A 17,224-nucleotide genomic window follows, 5' to 3' on the forward strand; every position below is an offset into this window, starting at 1 on the left:
ATTATCCACTCATTTTATAAATGAAATTATGCTTCAAGAGATTTTGTAATTTATCTAATGTCAAACATTTTATTTTGTAAGGAAAGAATTTAAACCAAAAATTTATACATACATACATATATATGTGTATATATATATGTATATATATATATCTGTCTAAGGAAAATCATAACTGCCTTTCACTGTCTTATGCTGCCTATCAAATCACTTCAAGGTTAATGGCTTACAACAGCAATGATAATTCATTACCTTTCACAGATTTCTGGTTCAGGATTCAGGTATAGTTCAGCAGGGTGATACAGAATCAGGATTTTTCATGAGGCTGTAGTCAGAGGTTGGCTGGGACTGCAGTCATCTGAAGGCTTGACTCCCAGGTGGCTCACTCAAGTACTTAAAGATATTGTGAATGATGGCTATGGGCCTCAGGTCCTCCCCACAAGGGCCTCTCCATAGCATTCCTTAAAGATTCCCATGGCATGGTGGCAAGCTTCCCCAGAGCCAGCAGTCCAAGAGACCAAAGACAAAGTTGCAGTGCCTTTTATGACCTAAAATCAGAAGTCACATGGTATCATTCACTGTTACAGTGGGTCACACAAGCTAGCCTAGATTTCATGTGGAAGGGAACTATGTAAAGTTCCCTTTGTACGTAAAGGGAATGTAAACTATGTAAACTATGTAAAGTGAATACAGCATGGGAGGATCCTTGGAGGCCATCTTGGAGAACAACTACCTCATGCCTAAGATTAGAAACAAAACAACAAAAAAAATCCCAGTTATATTGGTGTTTGAGGGACTCTCTATCCTTGCCTCAAGCTTATCTTCCAATATTTGTTTCTACTAATATACTCTTCTATGAATTTCTTTCAGAAAAATCGGATATTGTGCTGTTTCCCATTTGCTATCAAGGTTTCACTCCTCTAAACCTGTTTCTGTGCCCTCCTCTACACTTAGAATTTCCTGTACATACACTTTTTTTATCAAGGACTACACACTCTCATATTTAAAGACTCAGTGCAGATTCTTTGAGAGAGACCATTTCTAACTTCTATATCTTATCCTGTTTGAAATTAATCTCCTTTCGCTTTTCTGTAATTCCATACCTTAATTTTGTTTGCTCTTTATAGTATTTTACTTTGTATTAAAATTATGTATAGACATATGTTATACTGAATTTTGACATTTTTAAATCCAGATCAATTTCTAATTCATTGTTTTAATGCCTACAGCATCAAGGATCACTGTGCTGTGCATTACAGTCACTCAATAAACATTTGCTGAAAAAAAATTTAACCTATCTGAAGAGGTCAAATAGAAAAAGAAGGTCATACATAGCTCATTAACATTTTCCTTTAAAGAAATCAAAGTATCTGGATACATGCTGGGTACAGTAAAAATAAAGCTAAAAAATAAGAATAATATTAACAGATTTAATATTTGATTACTTATTTTACACAAGATACAGTACACAATTTTAATTTAATTTCACAACAAATCTGTAGTGAGTGTCAATTTTTCTTTCCATCATTGATGAATAAATTGAAGCTAAAAGAGATGGGAAGGTAGCAAAGTCCAAATATGAACCCATGTCTTTTTGGATCAAACATTTATACTATTTTCACTGTTTTAAAATAGCATCACAGGATTGGCCCTCCTGGAATCTAGGACAGAAAGCAGTCTTGTATTACTCCCATACCATTCAAACATATAGGAAACCATAGAACATGATGAGAAGCTGGTTAATAATTACAAAATCATATTAGAATTTTGCCTAAGGACATACATAATTTATCAGTGGAGTTAGATCAAGCTCTTGCTTCCAGTATATGACAAATTTAGAGGTGCTATTGTTATAATTTTCAAAGCCTGTTTTAAAGATTTTATATACACACACGCACATGAGTATAAGTTCACAGAAGCCTAATACTTTGCCATTTAAAAACTTCTGGAAAGGCACATGTGTCTTTAAGTGACAAAGTTTCTTGTCGGCAAGAAACTCTGTTTCTCATTTAGAAGAAATATTGTATAGGGACTTCCCTGGTGGTCCACTGGTTAAGAATCCACCTTCCAATGCAGGGGGACGTGGGTTCAGTCCCTGGTAAGAGAACTAAGATCCCACATGCCCCGGGGCTACTGAGTCCATGCCCACGTGTCACAACTAGAGAGAAGCCCGCATGCCTCAACGAAGATCCCATGTGCTGCAACTAAGACCCGACACAGCCTAATTAATTAATTAATTAATTAATTTAAAAAAAAAAAGTATTGTACAGATTTCATGGCAACATACCCCTAGTCCTTCCCATGCTAACCTGAAACACAGGTTAATGGGACAGGGGCAGTAAACAAGACCAGAATTTGCATTTTGTATGTAGTTCTACCACAATGTGATTTCACTGCCTCATCTCTGCTCCCTGCCTATTGGAGGAGAAAATGCACCACATACTTATCCTAATGGTCGAATGACAGCTTTTCAATACTACAGAAACTGAAAAATTGACTCTAGCCAAGCAACAGGAAGCCAACAGTGGAATCATGGGGTCTTAAGTACATCACAAAGCCAGCCTCTGAAATGTCTTCCAGTCTGCCTTCTACTGTGCATTGGAAGGAAGCAGTGACCTTAGTGAGCATGAAAATGTCAGCCAGGCTGATAGAAGAACATTCTACTTGTTGAAACAACGGATCTATTGCCTTTGTGAAAGTATCCTTTCAGTTATTAGTAATAAATTTCCACTTGTCTATGCAAAGACACATTGAGATTGTTACTTTGTTTTTGACAAACTCTTTAAAATATGAGTGTTCATTGTCTGGAAAGGAGGAAACAGGGCACTTACTTCAGGAACTAACTCCTCAGGCAGGAGTAATGAGATGAAGCTTATATTATTGATTAGGTTAACAGTAAGGATTATGAAAGAATATGGATGCATCCTAAAGTGACCTCCCCAAAATAAAAATAAAACTAATCTAGTTCTATTGGTAAGTTATATGAAAAACACATACCAGGGCCAGTTAATTTGGGAGATATTTGCCCTGATAAATGATTCAAACTACAGCTTGTCTAGTGTTTGCTCTTTTCTTTTCTTTTCCTACCATTTCTGTCTGCTCTAGTCAGACTCCTGACTTCAGAGTGCAGTAGGTAAACAGGTAATACTTTCCATTGTCGCAAAATCCACTAAATCCCTAAGGGTGTGTTTGTGGGAGGGGGAACAGACCACATATATGTGTATGTATTTATATTTGCCAATCTCCTATCATTTTTCCAATCCTGATGACAACAGAGAGATGGTCCTTTTTTTTTTTTAATTTCATCCAGTAAGTAAGATGGTAACATCTCTTATTTTGTAAGAAACCCTCAGTCTTTATTTGATTCATTCTTTTTTTTTTTTTTTTCCAGCCTTGGCCACACAGTTTGCAGGATTTTAGTTCCCCAACCAGGGATCAACACAGAGTCCTAATCACTGGACTGCCAGGAAATTCCCTCTGATTCATTCACCTTGACTTGAGAATGGGGAAGCATGTTCCTCTTTCCCTCTTCTCTTGGGAGAGGCAAAAAGGCAAATGGATATTTACTCCTACAAATTCCTTTCAAAGTAGTTTTCATTTTCTTAGACTGGAGGTATTTCTGGGGAAGTGATAGCCAAACCACCAATTACATTTTCTTATTATGTTCCATGGGACATGAGCATAGCTCTATTTAGAATGCATAACATATTGTTTTCAGCTTTGAAACATTAACTGAAATACCAAGAGAAAAAAAAATCACATTTAAAATCCTATTACTCTAGTAAAATCACCCATCCATCCTAATATTTCCATTTACTTTAAACTTTCTCCTTCTGCATGATTGAGAGTTACTCCAATTAAGGTGCTTTTCATCTTCAGAGTCTTTTACAAACAGTCATTAATTATAGCTATGCATGTAGTCAGGCAATGATCTGGGATCTCTCAGGGGCTTCCTGATTTATGTTTCAAAAGACATGATGATTAGCAATTCTTCCTTCTACCTCAGCATAGAAGGTGACTCTTGCCTCAGTCAGTGTGCCAGAGAACAATTAGCTCTACAAGAGCCAAATATATAGGTTAAAATACTTTTTTTCTCTTCTCTCTTTCCTTCCCTCTCTCCCTCCCTCCCTTCCTTCCTTCCTTCCTTTCTTCTTTTCTTCCTTTTTTCCTTTCTCTCATTCTGTTCTTAACTACACAGGATGACATAGAATGGTTAGAGTTCTTGTCTCCCAGGAGTAGAGATAATATCTGATTCCATAGCATAAAGATAGAAGTGAAGGCGATTATGTCTGTCCTTACCCACAGCCTACAACTGTCAGGCCAGAAAGGAAATGCAAGGACTTCAATAACAGCAGCTACTTTTACACCCAGATATTTCATAATTCTATATATCCATTCCATCAGAAAAATTAATTTTGCACCATGAATATTTGTAAGAACCATTGCGCTATATCTCAATTTATTTTTAATTTTTATTGGAGTATAGTTGCTTTACAATGTTGTGTTAGTTTCTACTGTACAGCAAAGTGAATCAGCTATACATATACATATATCCCCTCTTTTTTGGATTTCCTTCCCATTTAAGTCACCACAGCACAATAAGTAGCGTTCCCTGTGCTATACAGTAGGTTCTCATTAGTTATCTATTTTATACATAGTATCAATAGTATATATATGTCAATCCCAATCTCCCAATTCATCCCACCCCCACTTTCCTCCTTTGTATCCATACCTTTGTTCTCTACATCTGTGTCTCTATTTCTGCTTTTAAATAACATGTTCTATACCAATTTTTTCAGGTTCCACATATGTGTGTTAATATACAATATTTGTTTTTCTCTTTCTGACATAATTTATAACTAGCAAATCACAAGGGCTCAGATAGCACCCTTTAAATTTGTCCAACAGAGGATAGAGATTGTTGATAATCCGTATGGAGATTATTTCTTAGGGAATCTGATTATCTGATAAATGTTTTCAAAAATAACACAGTCACCACTGTAAAGTCAAGTCACTCAACCAATGGAATGTAACAGACCTAGGGTGGTACCAACACAAAGGGCAGTCAGCTATCATGACAGAAAATCAAATATTTATGCAAATCACTCTGTAAATGTTTTATGAAAGCTGAAGAATATTGCCATTTGAATTGAATTGCCAGTTACAAATATTCATGTGCAATATGATCTCATTTTATTACACATTTATATGTTCATATATATTACCGTATCTAAAGTAATTAGTGATTCAGTCATTAGTTTATTGCTTAAATCTGAGCATCTTGAACCTACAAAAAGCTTCCTTCCGCTCTGTGCCAGTGACACTAAGACATTCAGTAATACATTTGACACCTCTTTCCTCTGGTCATATGACTCTCCTCCTTGAGTCCTGCTTTGTCCAATTTCCCCTATCACTGCATTGCAAATCAACTAGTCTGAAGTATGTAACTTTATAAGAAAAACATCAAGAAACATTAGAAAACTTTCAGGTTTTTCAAGTAGGTATAAAGTCAGATTTCACCATTTTAAGATAGATGCACTAAGGAATTTGACTATTCAAAGTTGAAAATTCTGGCCTTGTCATATATATAACCTGTGGAAAGTGACTTGACATTCCTTAATCCTGAATTTTCTTCTTTATAAAATAGGACTCTCTATTGTAAAGATTTGTTTGGGAGATTGAAGTAATAATTTTTTTTTTTTTTTTTTTGTGGTACACGGGCCTCTCACTGTTGTGGCCTCTCCCGTTGTGGAGCACAGGCTCCGGACGCGCAGGCTCAGTGGCCATGGCTCACGGGCCCAGCTGCTCCGCGGCATGTGGGATCCTCCCGGACTGGGGCACGAACCCACGTCCCCTGAATCGGCAGGCGGACTCTCAACCACTGCGCCACCAGGGAAGCCCAGTGATAATTAATTAAAATGTAATTGTAATATGATTGACTTAGTAGATATTATTTCAATAAATGTCCTTTGAGAGAGTGAGCTTTCTTTCTAGTTCAACTTACAAAGTGTAGTTGACTGTTTCTCTAGAATTAAGATTTAAAATTGGGGTTTAGAAGGAAAGTATTTGTATATGTAGCCATCTATTTAATGTGCTTTCAATTCAGAATAAGGATTAAGTCAAAACTCTGAAATATGAATAGCCAATGCACATGTGAGAAAAAGTTCAAATATATTAGTAATCAAATAAATGCAAATTAACCACAAAATGGATTTTATATTTATAAAAAATGATACTTATCGGTAAGCGTTTAGGAAATTGATAATTTTCTTTCCTTCCTGGGCAGTGTAATGCTATAGTAGCTTCCTATAAGTTAATTTGACTCTACTGAGAGCTTGCAAAATATCCATTTCCTTTAAGACAACCTACAGAATAGTAGTAAATATTTGCAAACTATGCAAATGACAAGAGATTATTTCCAAAATATACAAACAGCTCATACAGGTCTATATCAAAAAGTAAACACACATAAAAAACAACAAGGAAACAAACAACCCAATCCTAAAAATGCACAGAAGATTTAAATAGACATTTCCCCAAAGACATACAGAGGACGAACAGACACATTAAAAGATGCTCAACATCCCTAATTATTAGAGAAATGCAAATCAAAACCACAGTGAGGTATCACCTTACATCACACAGAATGGCCATAGTCAAAAAGTCTACAAATAAGAAATGCTGGAGAGGGTATGGAGAAAAGTCAACCCTCCTACACTGTTGGTGGGAATGTAAATTGGTACAGCCACTATGGAAAATTATATGGAGGTTCCTTTAAAAAAGTAAAAATAGAGCTACCATATGCTCCAGCAATCCCACTCCTGGGTATATGTCTAGAAAAATGAAAACTCTAATTCGAGAAGATATATGCACCCAAATGTTCCTAGCAGCCTTATTTATAAGAGCCAAGAAATGAAAGCAACCTAAGTGTCCACTGACAGATGAATGGATAGAGAAGATGTGGTATATATATACAATGGAATATTATTCAGCCATAAAAGAATGAAATAATGCCATTTACCACAACATGGATGGACCTAGAGGTTATCATTCCAAGTGAAGAAAGCCAGAAAGTTAGAAAAACAAATACCATATGATATCATTTATATGTGGAATCTAAAATATGATACAAATGAATTTATTTACAAAACAGAAATAAACTCACAGACATAGAAAACAAACTTACCAAAGGGGAGAGGGGAGGTGAGGAATAAATTAGGAGTTTGGGATTAAAAGATTCACACTACTGTATATAAAATAGATAAACAAGAAGGACCAACTGTATAACACAGTGACCTATATTAAATATCTTATAATCTATAATGGAAAATACTCTGAAAAATTATACATATGTATATACATATATTTGTATGTATTATAACTGAATCACTTTGCGATACACCTAAAACTTACACAACATTGTAAATCACTATACTTCAATAAAAAACAATCAATTAATTTTTAAAATGTCCATTTCTTTTTAACTCTCTATGTTCACTTTTAAAAATGTAACCTGAGAAAAAATATATATATTCATACAAATATTTACATAATTAGAAATTACATGAAAATACAACAAAAGGAAATATTGATTGATTAAATAGCTGTATTCCAAAAGCATAGAATCCAAAACTGATGCCATGGAGTAATATTTTGTGGCACTGGAAAATAGACAGTATTATTCTTAAGTGGTAGAATAGCAGTTACAAATATTCATGTGCAATATGATCCCATTGTATGTGATCCCATTTATATGTTCATATATATGTGTTTTTTTTCCAGTATTTTATAAGAACATATATTGTTTCTTTTGAAATGTTTTATTCAAATTTTAACGGGTACACTCTATTTATAGCTATTACAAAATATTGGCTATGTTTCTCATGCTGTACAATATATTCTTGTAGCCTATTTTATACCCAATTGTTTGTACCACCCAATTCCCTACCCCTATATTGCCCCCACACTGGTAACCATTAGTTGGTTCTCTATATCTCTGATTCTGCTTCTTTTATGTTTTATTTATTAGTGTGTTATAATTTTTAGATTCTGCATATAAGTGACATCATACAATATCTGTCTTTCTCTTTCTGACATTTCACTTAGCATAATGACCTCCAAGTGCATCCATGTTGCTGCAAATGGCAAATTTTGTTCCTTTTGATGGCGGAGTAGTATTCCATTCTGTGTGTGTGTATGTGTATACCACATATTCTATATACATTCATCTATTTATGGACACTTAGATTACTTCCATATCTTGGCAATTGTAAATAATACTGCTAGATTACTTCCATATCTTGGCAATTGTAAATAATACTGCTATGAACATTGGGGTGCATGTATATTTTGAATTAGTTTTTTTGTTTGTTTGTTTTTTGATATACAGGAGTGGAATCGCTGGGTCATATGGTAGTTCTATTTTTAGTTTTTTCGAGAAACCTCCATACTGTGTTCCATAGTGGCTTCACCAATTTATATTCCTAAAAATAGTGTATGAAGGTTCCCTTTTCTCCACATTTTCACCAACATTTGTTATTTGTGTTCTTTTGGATGGTAGCCTCTGACAGGGGTGAGGTGATATCTCATGCTAGTATTGATTTGCATTTCTCTGGTGATTAGCAATATTGAGCATTTTTTCATGTGCTTATTGGCCATCTGCAATTCCTCTTTGAAAAGATTTCTATTCAGTTCTTTTGCCCATTTTTTAATTGGGTGGTTAGTTTTTTTTGATGTTGCGTTGTATGAACTATTTATATACATTTGATACTAACTGCTTATTGGCCATATCATTTGCAAATATTTTCTCCCATTCAGTAGGCTGTCTTTTTGTTTTGTTGATGGTTTAGTTTGTTGTGCAAAAGCTTTTAAGTTTAATTAGGTTCCACTTGTTTATTTGTGCTTTTATTTCCTTAACATCAGGAAAGGGACCCAAAAAATATTGCTGCAGTTTATGTCAAAGAGTGTTCAGCCTATGTTTTACTCTAGGAGTTTTATAGTATGTTTTCTTTTTTTTTCTCTTACTTTTCATTTTGTTTTTATTGGAGTATAATTGATTTACAATGCTGTGCCAGTTTCCACTGCACAGTAAAATGAATCAGCTATATGGGTGTGTATATATATATATATATATATATATATATATATATATATATCCCCTCCCTCCCATCCGCCCCATCCCACCCATCTAGGTCATCACAGAACACCGAGCTGAGCTTCCTGTGCTTTATAGCAGGTTCCCACTAACTATTTTACACATAGTAGGGTATATATGTCAGTCCTAATCTCCTAATGCATCCCACCTTCCCCTTTCCCCACTGTGTCTACATGTCTGTTCTATACATCTGTATCTCTATTCCTGCCCTGGAAATAGGTTCATCTGTACCATTTTTCTAGACCCACATATACGCATTAATATACAAAATTTGTTTTTCTCTTTCTGACTTACTTCACTCTGTATGACAGACTCTAGGTGGATCCACATCTCAACAAATGACCCACTTTCGTTCCTTTTTGGTTGAGTGATATTCCATTGTACAAATGTACCACATCTTCTTTATCCATTCACCTGTCATTGGACGTTTAAGTTGTTTCCATGTCCCGACTATTTTAAATAGTGCTTCAATGAACATAGGGGTACGTGTGTCCTTTTGGATTATGGTCTTCTCAGGGTATATGCCCAGTAGTGGGATTGCTAGGTCATATGGTAGTTCTATTTTTAGTTTTTTAAGGAACCTCCAAATTGTTCACCACAGTGGCTATGTCAATTTATACATTCCCACCAACAGTGCTAGAGGGTTCCCTTTCTTCCACACCCTCTCCAGCATTTATTGTTTGTAGATTTTTGATCATGGCCATTCTGATCAGTGTGAGGTGATATCTCATTGTAGTTTTGATTTGCATTTCTCTAATAATTAGTGATGTTGCGCATCTTTTCATGTGTCTCTTGGCAATCGGTATGTCTTCTTTGGAGAGATGTCTATTTAGGTCATCTGCCCATTTTTGGATTGGGTTGTTTGTTTTTTGATATTGAACTGCATGAGCGGTTTGCATATTTTGGAGATTAATCGATTGTCTGTTGCTTTGTTTTCAAATATTTTCCCCTATTCTGAGGGTCGTCTTTTTGTCCTGTTTATGGTTTCCTTTGCTGTGCAAAAGCTTTTAAGTTTCATTAGATCTCATTTGTTTATTTTTGTTTTTATTTCCATTACTCTAGGAGGTGGGTCAAGAAAGATCTTGCTGTTGTTTATGTCAAAGAGCGTTTTTCCTATGTTTTCCTCTAAGATTTTTATAGTATCCAGTTTTACATTTAGGTCTTTCATTCTTTTGAGCTTATTTTTGTGTATGTGTTATGGAGTGTTCTAATTTCTTTCTTTTATATGTAGCTGTCCAGTTTTCCCAGCACCACTTATTGAAGAAGCTGTCTTTTCTCCATTTTATATTCTTGCCTCCTTTGTCACAGACTAGGTGACCATAGATGCATGGGTTTATCTCTGGGCTTTCCGTCCTGTACCATTGATCTATATTTCTGTTTTTATGCCAGTACAGTACTGTTTTGATTACTGTAGCTTTGTAGTATAGTTTGAACTCAAGGAGTCTGATTCCTCCAGCTCTGGTTTTCTTTCTCAAGATTGCTTTGCTTATTTAAGGTCTTTTGTATTTCCAAATAAATTGGAAAAAATTTTGTTCTAGTTCTGTGAAAAATGCCATTGGTGTTTTGATAGGGATTGCATTGAATCTGTAGATTGCTTTAGGGTAATATAGTCATTTTCACAATATTGAATCTTCCAATCCAGGAGCATGGCATATTTCTCCATCTGTTTGTATCATCTTTGATTTCTTTCATCAGTGTTTTACAGTTTTCTGCATACAGGTTTTTGCCTCCTTATGTAGGTTTATTCCTAGGTATTTTATTATTTTTGTTGTGATTGTATGTGGCATTGTTTCCTTAATTTCTCTTTCTGATATTTTGTTGCTGGTGTATAGGAATGCAAGAGATTTCTGTGCATCAATTTTGTATTGTGTTACTTTACCAAATTCATTGATTAGCTCTAGTAGTTTTCTGGTGGCATCTTTAGGATTTTCTATGTACAGTGTCATGTCATCTGCAAACAGTGATAGTTTTACTTCTTCTTTTCTAATTTGTATTCCTTTTATTTCTTTTTCTTCTCTGATTGCCATGGCTAGGACTTCCAAAACTATGTTGAATAATACTGGTGAGAGTGGACATCCTTGTCTTTTTCCAGATCTTAGAGGAAATGTTTTTAAGTTTTCACCATTAAGAATGATGTTTGCTGTGGGTTTGTCATATATGGGCTTTATTATTTTGAGGTAAGTTCCCCCATGCCCACTTTCTGGAGAGCTTTTATCATAAATTCATGTTGAATTTTGTCAAAAGCTTTTTCTGCATCTATTGATATGATCATATGGTTTTCATTCTTTAATTTGTTAATATGTTGTATCACATTGATTGATTTGCATATATTGAAGAATCCTTGCATTCCTGGGATAAATCCCACTTGATCATTTTGTATGATCCTTTTAATGTGCTGTTGGATTCTGTTTGCTAGTATCTTGTTGAGGATTTCTGTGTCTATGTTCATTAGTGATACTGGTCTGTAATTTTCTTTCTTTGTGACATTTTTGTCTGGTTTTGGTATCAGGGTGATGATGGCCTAGTAAAATTAATTTGGGAGTGTTCCTCCCTCTGCCATTTTTTGGAAGAGTTTGAGAAGGATAGGTGTTAAGTCTTATCTAAATGTTTGATAGAATTTGCCTGTGAAGCCGTCTGGTCTTGAACTTTTGTTTATTAGAAGATTTTTAATTATAGTTTCAATTTCATTACTTGTTATTTGTCTGTTTATATTTTCTAATTCTTCCTGGTTCAGCCTTGGAAAATTGTACCTTTCCAAGAATTTGTCCATTTCTTCCAAGTTTTCCATTTTATTGGCATATAGTTGCTTGTAGTAGTCTCTTATGGTCCTTTGTATTTCTGCAGTGTCTGTTGTAATTTCTCCTTTATTGTTTCTAATTTTATTGATTTGATTCCTCTCCTTCATTTTCTTTATGTATCTGGTTAAAGGTTTATCCAGGAAAAAACTTTTAGTTTTATTGATCTTTGCTATTATGTTCTTTGTTTCTCTTTCATTTATTTCTGGTCTGATCTTATAGTACCTTTAACAAGAGAAAAAGAATATCATTTTTGCAGACAAAAAATGTCACCTGCCATTCCAGTAAACAAAGGACATTGATGCCATAAAGCCATCAGTCACTGCAGCATGCCCTCCCTGCCCCCACCCCATGCCCCGTGCACACTGAGGGAAATTGGAGAAAAACAGGATACTGCCTTAGATATTTAAGGTGCATATCTAAGGAATAATTTTAATAAGCACAGAGTCTTGCATCTTCTCATACATAGGAAAACACCAAAATCATAAACTTGAGACATCTATTTTTGTGATTAGCAATAATCTTTTGATGTTAGATTACATTTTTTTACAGCAAAATATCTCCTATATATCCTGGCTCCTCCCTTACCTCTTTGTAACAGTCCCTCAGAGCAATAGTCCTCAGTAAGTCAACCCAATAAAATGTAGTTCTCAATTTTTAGGTTGTGCATTTGTTTAGTTGACATTTTATTAATGTAACTAAATGTTCAGCTCAACATCTACTTCTATATAATTCTGTTTATTTTAAAAAAAAACTTCCTGCTGTTATCAGTATTCTAGTCATTTTCTTATTTCCACATATATCTTGGTCAATTTTTAAAATATTATTTTTACATGTCTATTGCCTTCTCCTATTTGTATATATTTATACACGTTAAATATGTGACACTCAGAGGAAGTTGGATTAAGGAAATCATTTTCCTTTTTCCTTCCTTTCAGTCACCAGATTTCTATTTTAGGTGACTATGCCTTTTCTGGTGGTGCCACCAAGAAAAGAAGCAAAGGCAAAAGAAATTTCAATTTTTTCAGGAAGGATGAGTTTAGTTTTGGAAATACTGTGTTGAAAAGATTATGTTGTTTCAGGGTGGTAATATCTAACCAGCATACTTAGGCATATCTAGATATAACTTTGAGATTTAACATTGTTGAACTTTACCCAGGCTCTGTGATCTTGAAAAACTGAGGAGGTTCTAAAATCTTCCCACCCTTTTGTGGTTCAGGAAATGTCTTACCTTCCCCAAATGAGCCCCCACCCTTATTTACCTAGGAGAAAACTGGAGGAAGACCTTCCAAATTTCCATTATTTTCCTGATAAATGATTAAGCCACTTGTCCTTATTGATCAATCAGAACAAAATACTTGTTAACCAAACTTTGGTCAAGATTCTTCCCTTCCCCCAGGTCCCTGGTTGTTGGATAGCCCTCGGCTGGAGCCAGTGTACAACCTATATGTGAGACCTTCATCTGAAAATAGGGTGGCCTCAGGATAAAATGTTATCTGCTGTTTAATTATACCAATGCTATTTAACTCAGTGTTCTTTCTATTGTAACAAGACCCATAGTCCTATCACAATAGTCCCCTTTCCCCCACTCCTTGCAATAATCATTTTAAATAGTCTTTTCTCAACAAGTGTTTTTTATTAGAGTAATTGACATATAATTGGTATAAGAGAACATGAAGAAGGAGAGAATTTGGCCAAGTATTGATGATATTTGGCTGAATATCGTCAATATTTATAGGGTAGAACAAGGAAAAGAAGTCCAGGAAATAGTATGAAAAAGAACCATTTGAGGAAGATAATAATTAGAGACATCTATATGCAAAACTGAAAGAGAGAGAGATGTGTAGGCCTTGTCAAATGCAAGGTTTGATATTCTTGACAGCTAGAAGGAAAAGTGGAGGGTCTAGGAGGAATCAGAAACTATTTAGCACCTAATATGTGTTGAGATTTCCATGGGCTACAGCAATTAACTCTCACAAGAGCACTTATTATTGCTGTGAGTAGAGTGAGGGCTTTGGAGTCAGATAAACCTGGGTTTAAATTTAGATCTGTGACTTAGACACTGAGCAATCCAGGATAAAAATCTAAAAATAGAAACGATGATAATAATATATTAATATATACATACTATATTATACATAGTATTGATTAATATGTATGTTGAACAGTTATCATATTCCTGGAATGATGCTAAAAACACACACTGTCTCATCTAATTCCATAACCATTATACGATGCAGCTATTCTCAATACCCACATTTATCTATGAAATGTGATAAATGTGATAAGAAAATGTGGCAAAAAGAGGTTAAAATAGATGTCGAAGTTTACATGATAAATCTGGGATTTGAACCCAGGCACTCCTGACTTTTTCCCCATGCACCTTATGTCTACGTTAGATTGCTACCTTTATAAGTTAATTAAACTCCTTAAATTAGCTTCTTTTTTTTTTTTCCTCTTGTAGAAACCAGCTAATAATATGTACCCCAAAACCTTTTTGGAAGGATTGAATAAGGCAATAAAATAAAACAATTAGCATAATGCCCAGCACAAAGTAAGGTCTCAATACATGTTAGTTCTTAATCTTTTGTAAGTGAGAATCCTAAGGCTCAAAAAGGAAAAGACATTTAGTCAAGGTCATACAGGTAGCAAGGAAAAGAATTAAGATTCAAAGCTATGTCTCTCACCCAAAGACTGCTCTTTTCCACCACAGCTTGCCGTCTCAAATGAGTGAGATAAATTGAATCTTGATTAATAAATGAAACAGTGCATTTGCTTTTATCATTCTGCTGCTATGGGAAGGTACTTTCAACCAGTTCTCTTGTGGGAAGAGCAGTGAGACCAACAGGACCTTGTGTCTTCTTGATTGCTTCCCCATCTGGCATGATTGAGTAAGGATGCAAGATTTAGGAGTAAAATTAATTCACTCTCAGCTGTCACCTTTCTTTCCTCCTTACCCATGTTTTACAACATCTGCTTGCTGCTGTTTCTTTCACGCCCATGATTCTTAATCATTTTTCTTCCAGTTTAAAATTACATTCTTCTCTAGGGGTGTCCTCCCCACTCGTTGCTAAATAATGCAGTACATGATGTCTCACCATGCTCCGCTTCTGTCCCTGGTGAGTGGACAAAGGCAGAGCAGATGTGGCACACTGTCAGACAGAAATAGCAGGTGCTCTCCAAAGCCGCTTCCACAGAAGGCCTGAATTACTCTGGACCTGGTATGACAGGGTAACAGGAATAGGAGCCAATAGGACTTGGAACTGATTGTGTGTCCATCTCCTGTGGAAGACTGAAGAATAAAACAAACTGAGCTGCAAAGAGCCTTCTCAATAAAAGGAACCACCTCAGGATAGATATGGAGACTGGACAAAGAGAAGAAGAAAGAAATATCCGTTTATGTGGGCCGATGGCATTAAAGAAGCAGCATTAAATGGAACGGCTAAAGAGGGTTTTGTAAGTCCATTAGAACATAAACCTTATGAAAGTTATTTAAAAAGTTATTGTATAAAAGTGTGTGTGTGAGAGACAGACAGATACAGAGACATGGAGACAGAGACAGAGAGAAAGTAAACTATTTCATCTAATTTGATATATTTATTTATTGTCTATATTCCTCACTAGACAATATTACACAATGCAGAGGCCATAACTTGTCTTGATTACTGCTCTTCTTTTCAGGTAGTAATAAAATGTCTAGCATTGTCCCTGGAACACAGTATGTGTTCAAAAAATGTTTATTGAATGAATGAATAAATTGATGAACAAATGCATGAGGAAAAGGAAAGACTAACATTAAAGAGAAAGTTCTCATCCTTATGAAATCAGTGAACTACTGAAAGAGAGAGGAAAGGAGGTTACAAAGGGAGGCTGTGGGTAAAACACAAGAGTTACCCAATTGCTCACATTTGATACAGGATTGTCTTCTTTAGAGAACCTTGGAGGTGGTGAAGCAGCCAAGGTGAAGAGGGAGAAGAAAAGGTCTCCAGGTTTCACCAATTATTCACGTGAAGGAGCTAGCTGTGAGTTAAAGGAAATATTCCCTGGGCTCTCCCAACCTCTCCCTCTCACCCAAGCAGAAGGGATGATACCCTGAATCATGTATAGTGTTCAATTAGAGCACAAGTCACATAGTACTGCAATTGCTTACTTATGTTTGTCTATCCTATTTGATTTCACACTTTTAGAAGCTAGGAGGCTGTAATTACATATTTGCCTTGGAATCTTAGAGGTCTATCAATGGCAGACACTCAATCCATGAAGGAATGAATGAATTGAATAAGTGAAGAAACATAAAGAACAACAAAGTGTGCACCTCTTTGTTAATTTTTCTCAAATACATTTTTCTCAAAATAGTGGGGTTTTTTAAGTTTTTGTTGTAGTCTAGTTGATTTACAGTGTTGTGTTAGCTTCAGGTATACAGCAAAGTGAATCAGTTTTACATATACATATATCCACTCTTCTTTCATTTTTAGATTCTTTTACCATATAGGCCGTTACAGAGTATTGAGTAGAGTTTCCTGTGCTATACAGCAGGTTCTTATTAGTTACCTATTTTATATATAGTAGTGTGCATATGTCAGTCCCTATCTCCCAATTTATTCCTCCCTTCCTCTTATCCCCTGGTAACCATAGGTTTGTTTTCTACATTTGTGCATCTACTTGTATTTTGTAAATAAGTTCATTTGTACCCTTTTTTATTTCACATATAAGCGATATCGTACGATATTTGTCTTTCTGTGTCTGACTTATTTCACTCAGTATGACAATCTTTAGGTCCATCCATGTTGCTGCAAATGACATTATTTTGTTCTTCTTTTATTGCTGAGTTATATTCCACATCTTCTTTATCCATTCCTGTGTTGATGGACCTTTATGTTGCTTCCATGTCCTGGCTATTGTAAATAGTGCTGCAATGAACATTGGGGTGCATGTATCTTTTTGAATTATGGTTTTCTCAGGGTATATTCCCAGTAGTGGGGTTGCTGGGTCATATGGTAGTTCTATTTTTAAGGAAACTCCATACTGTTCTCCATAGTGGCTGTACAAATTTACATTCCCACCAACAGTGTAGGAGGGTTCCCTTTTCTCCACACCCTCTCCAGCATTTATTGTTTGTACATTTTTTTGATCATGGCCATTCTGACCAGTGTGACGTGATGCCTCATTATAGTTTTGATTTGCATTTCTCTAATAATCAGTTATGCTGAGCATTTTTTATGTGTATTTTGGCCATTCATTTTTCTCAAAATATTTACCGAACCAAAGATTCTAGAAA

This window comes from Grampus griseus (assembly GCF_964374135.1).
Source record: "Grampus griseus genome assembly, chromosome: 15".
Lineage (NCBI taxonomy): Eukaryota > Metazoa > Chordata > Mammalia > Artiodactyla > Delphinidae > Grampus > Grampus griseus.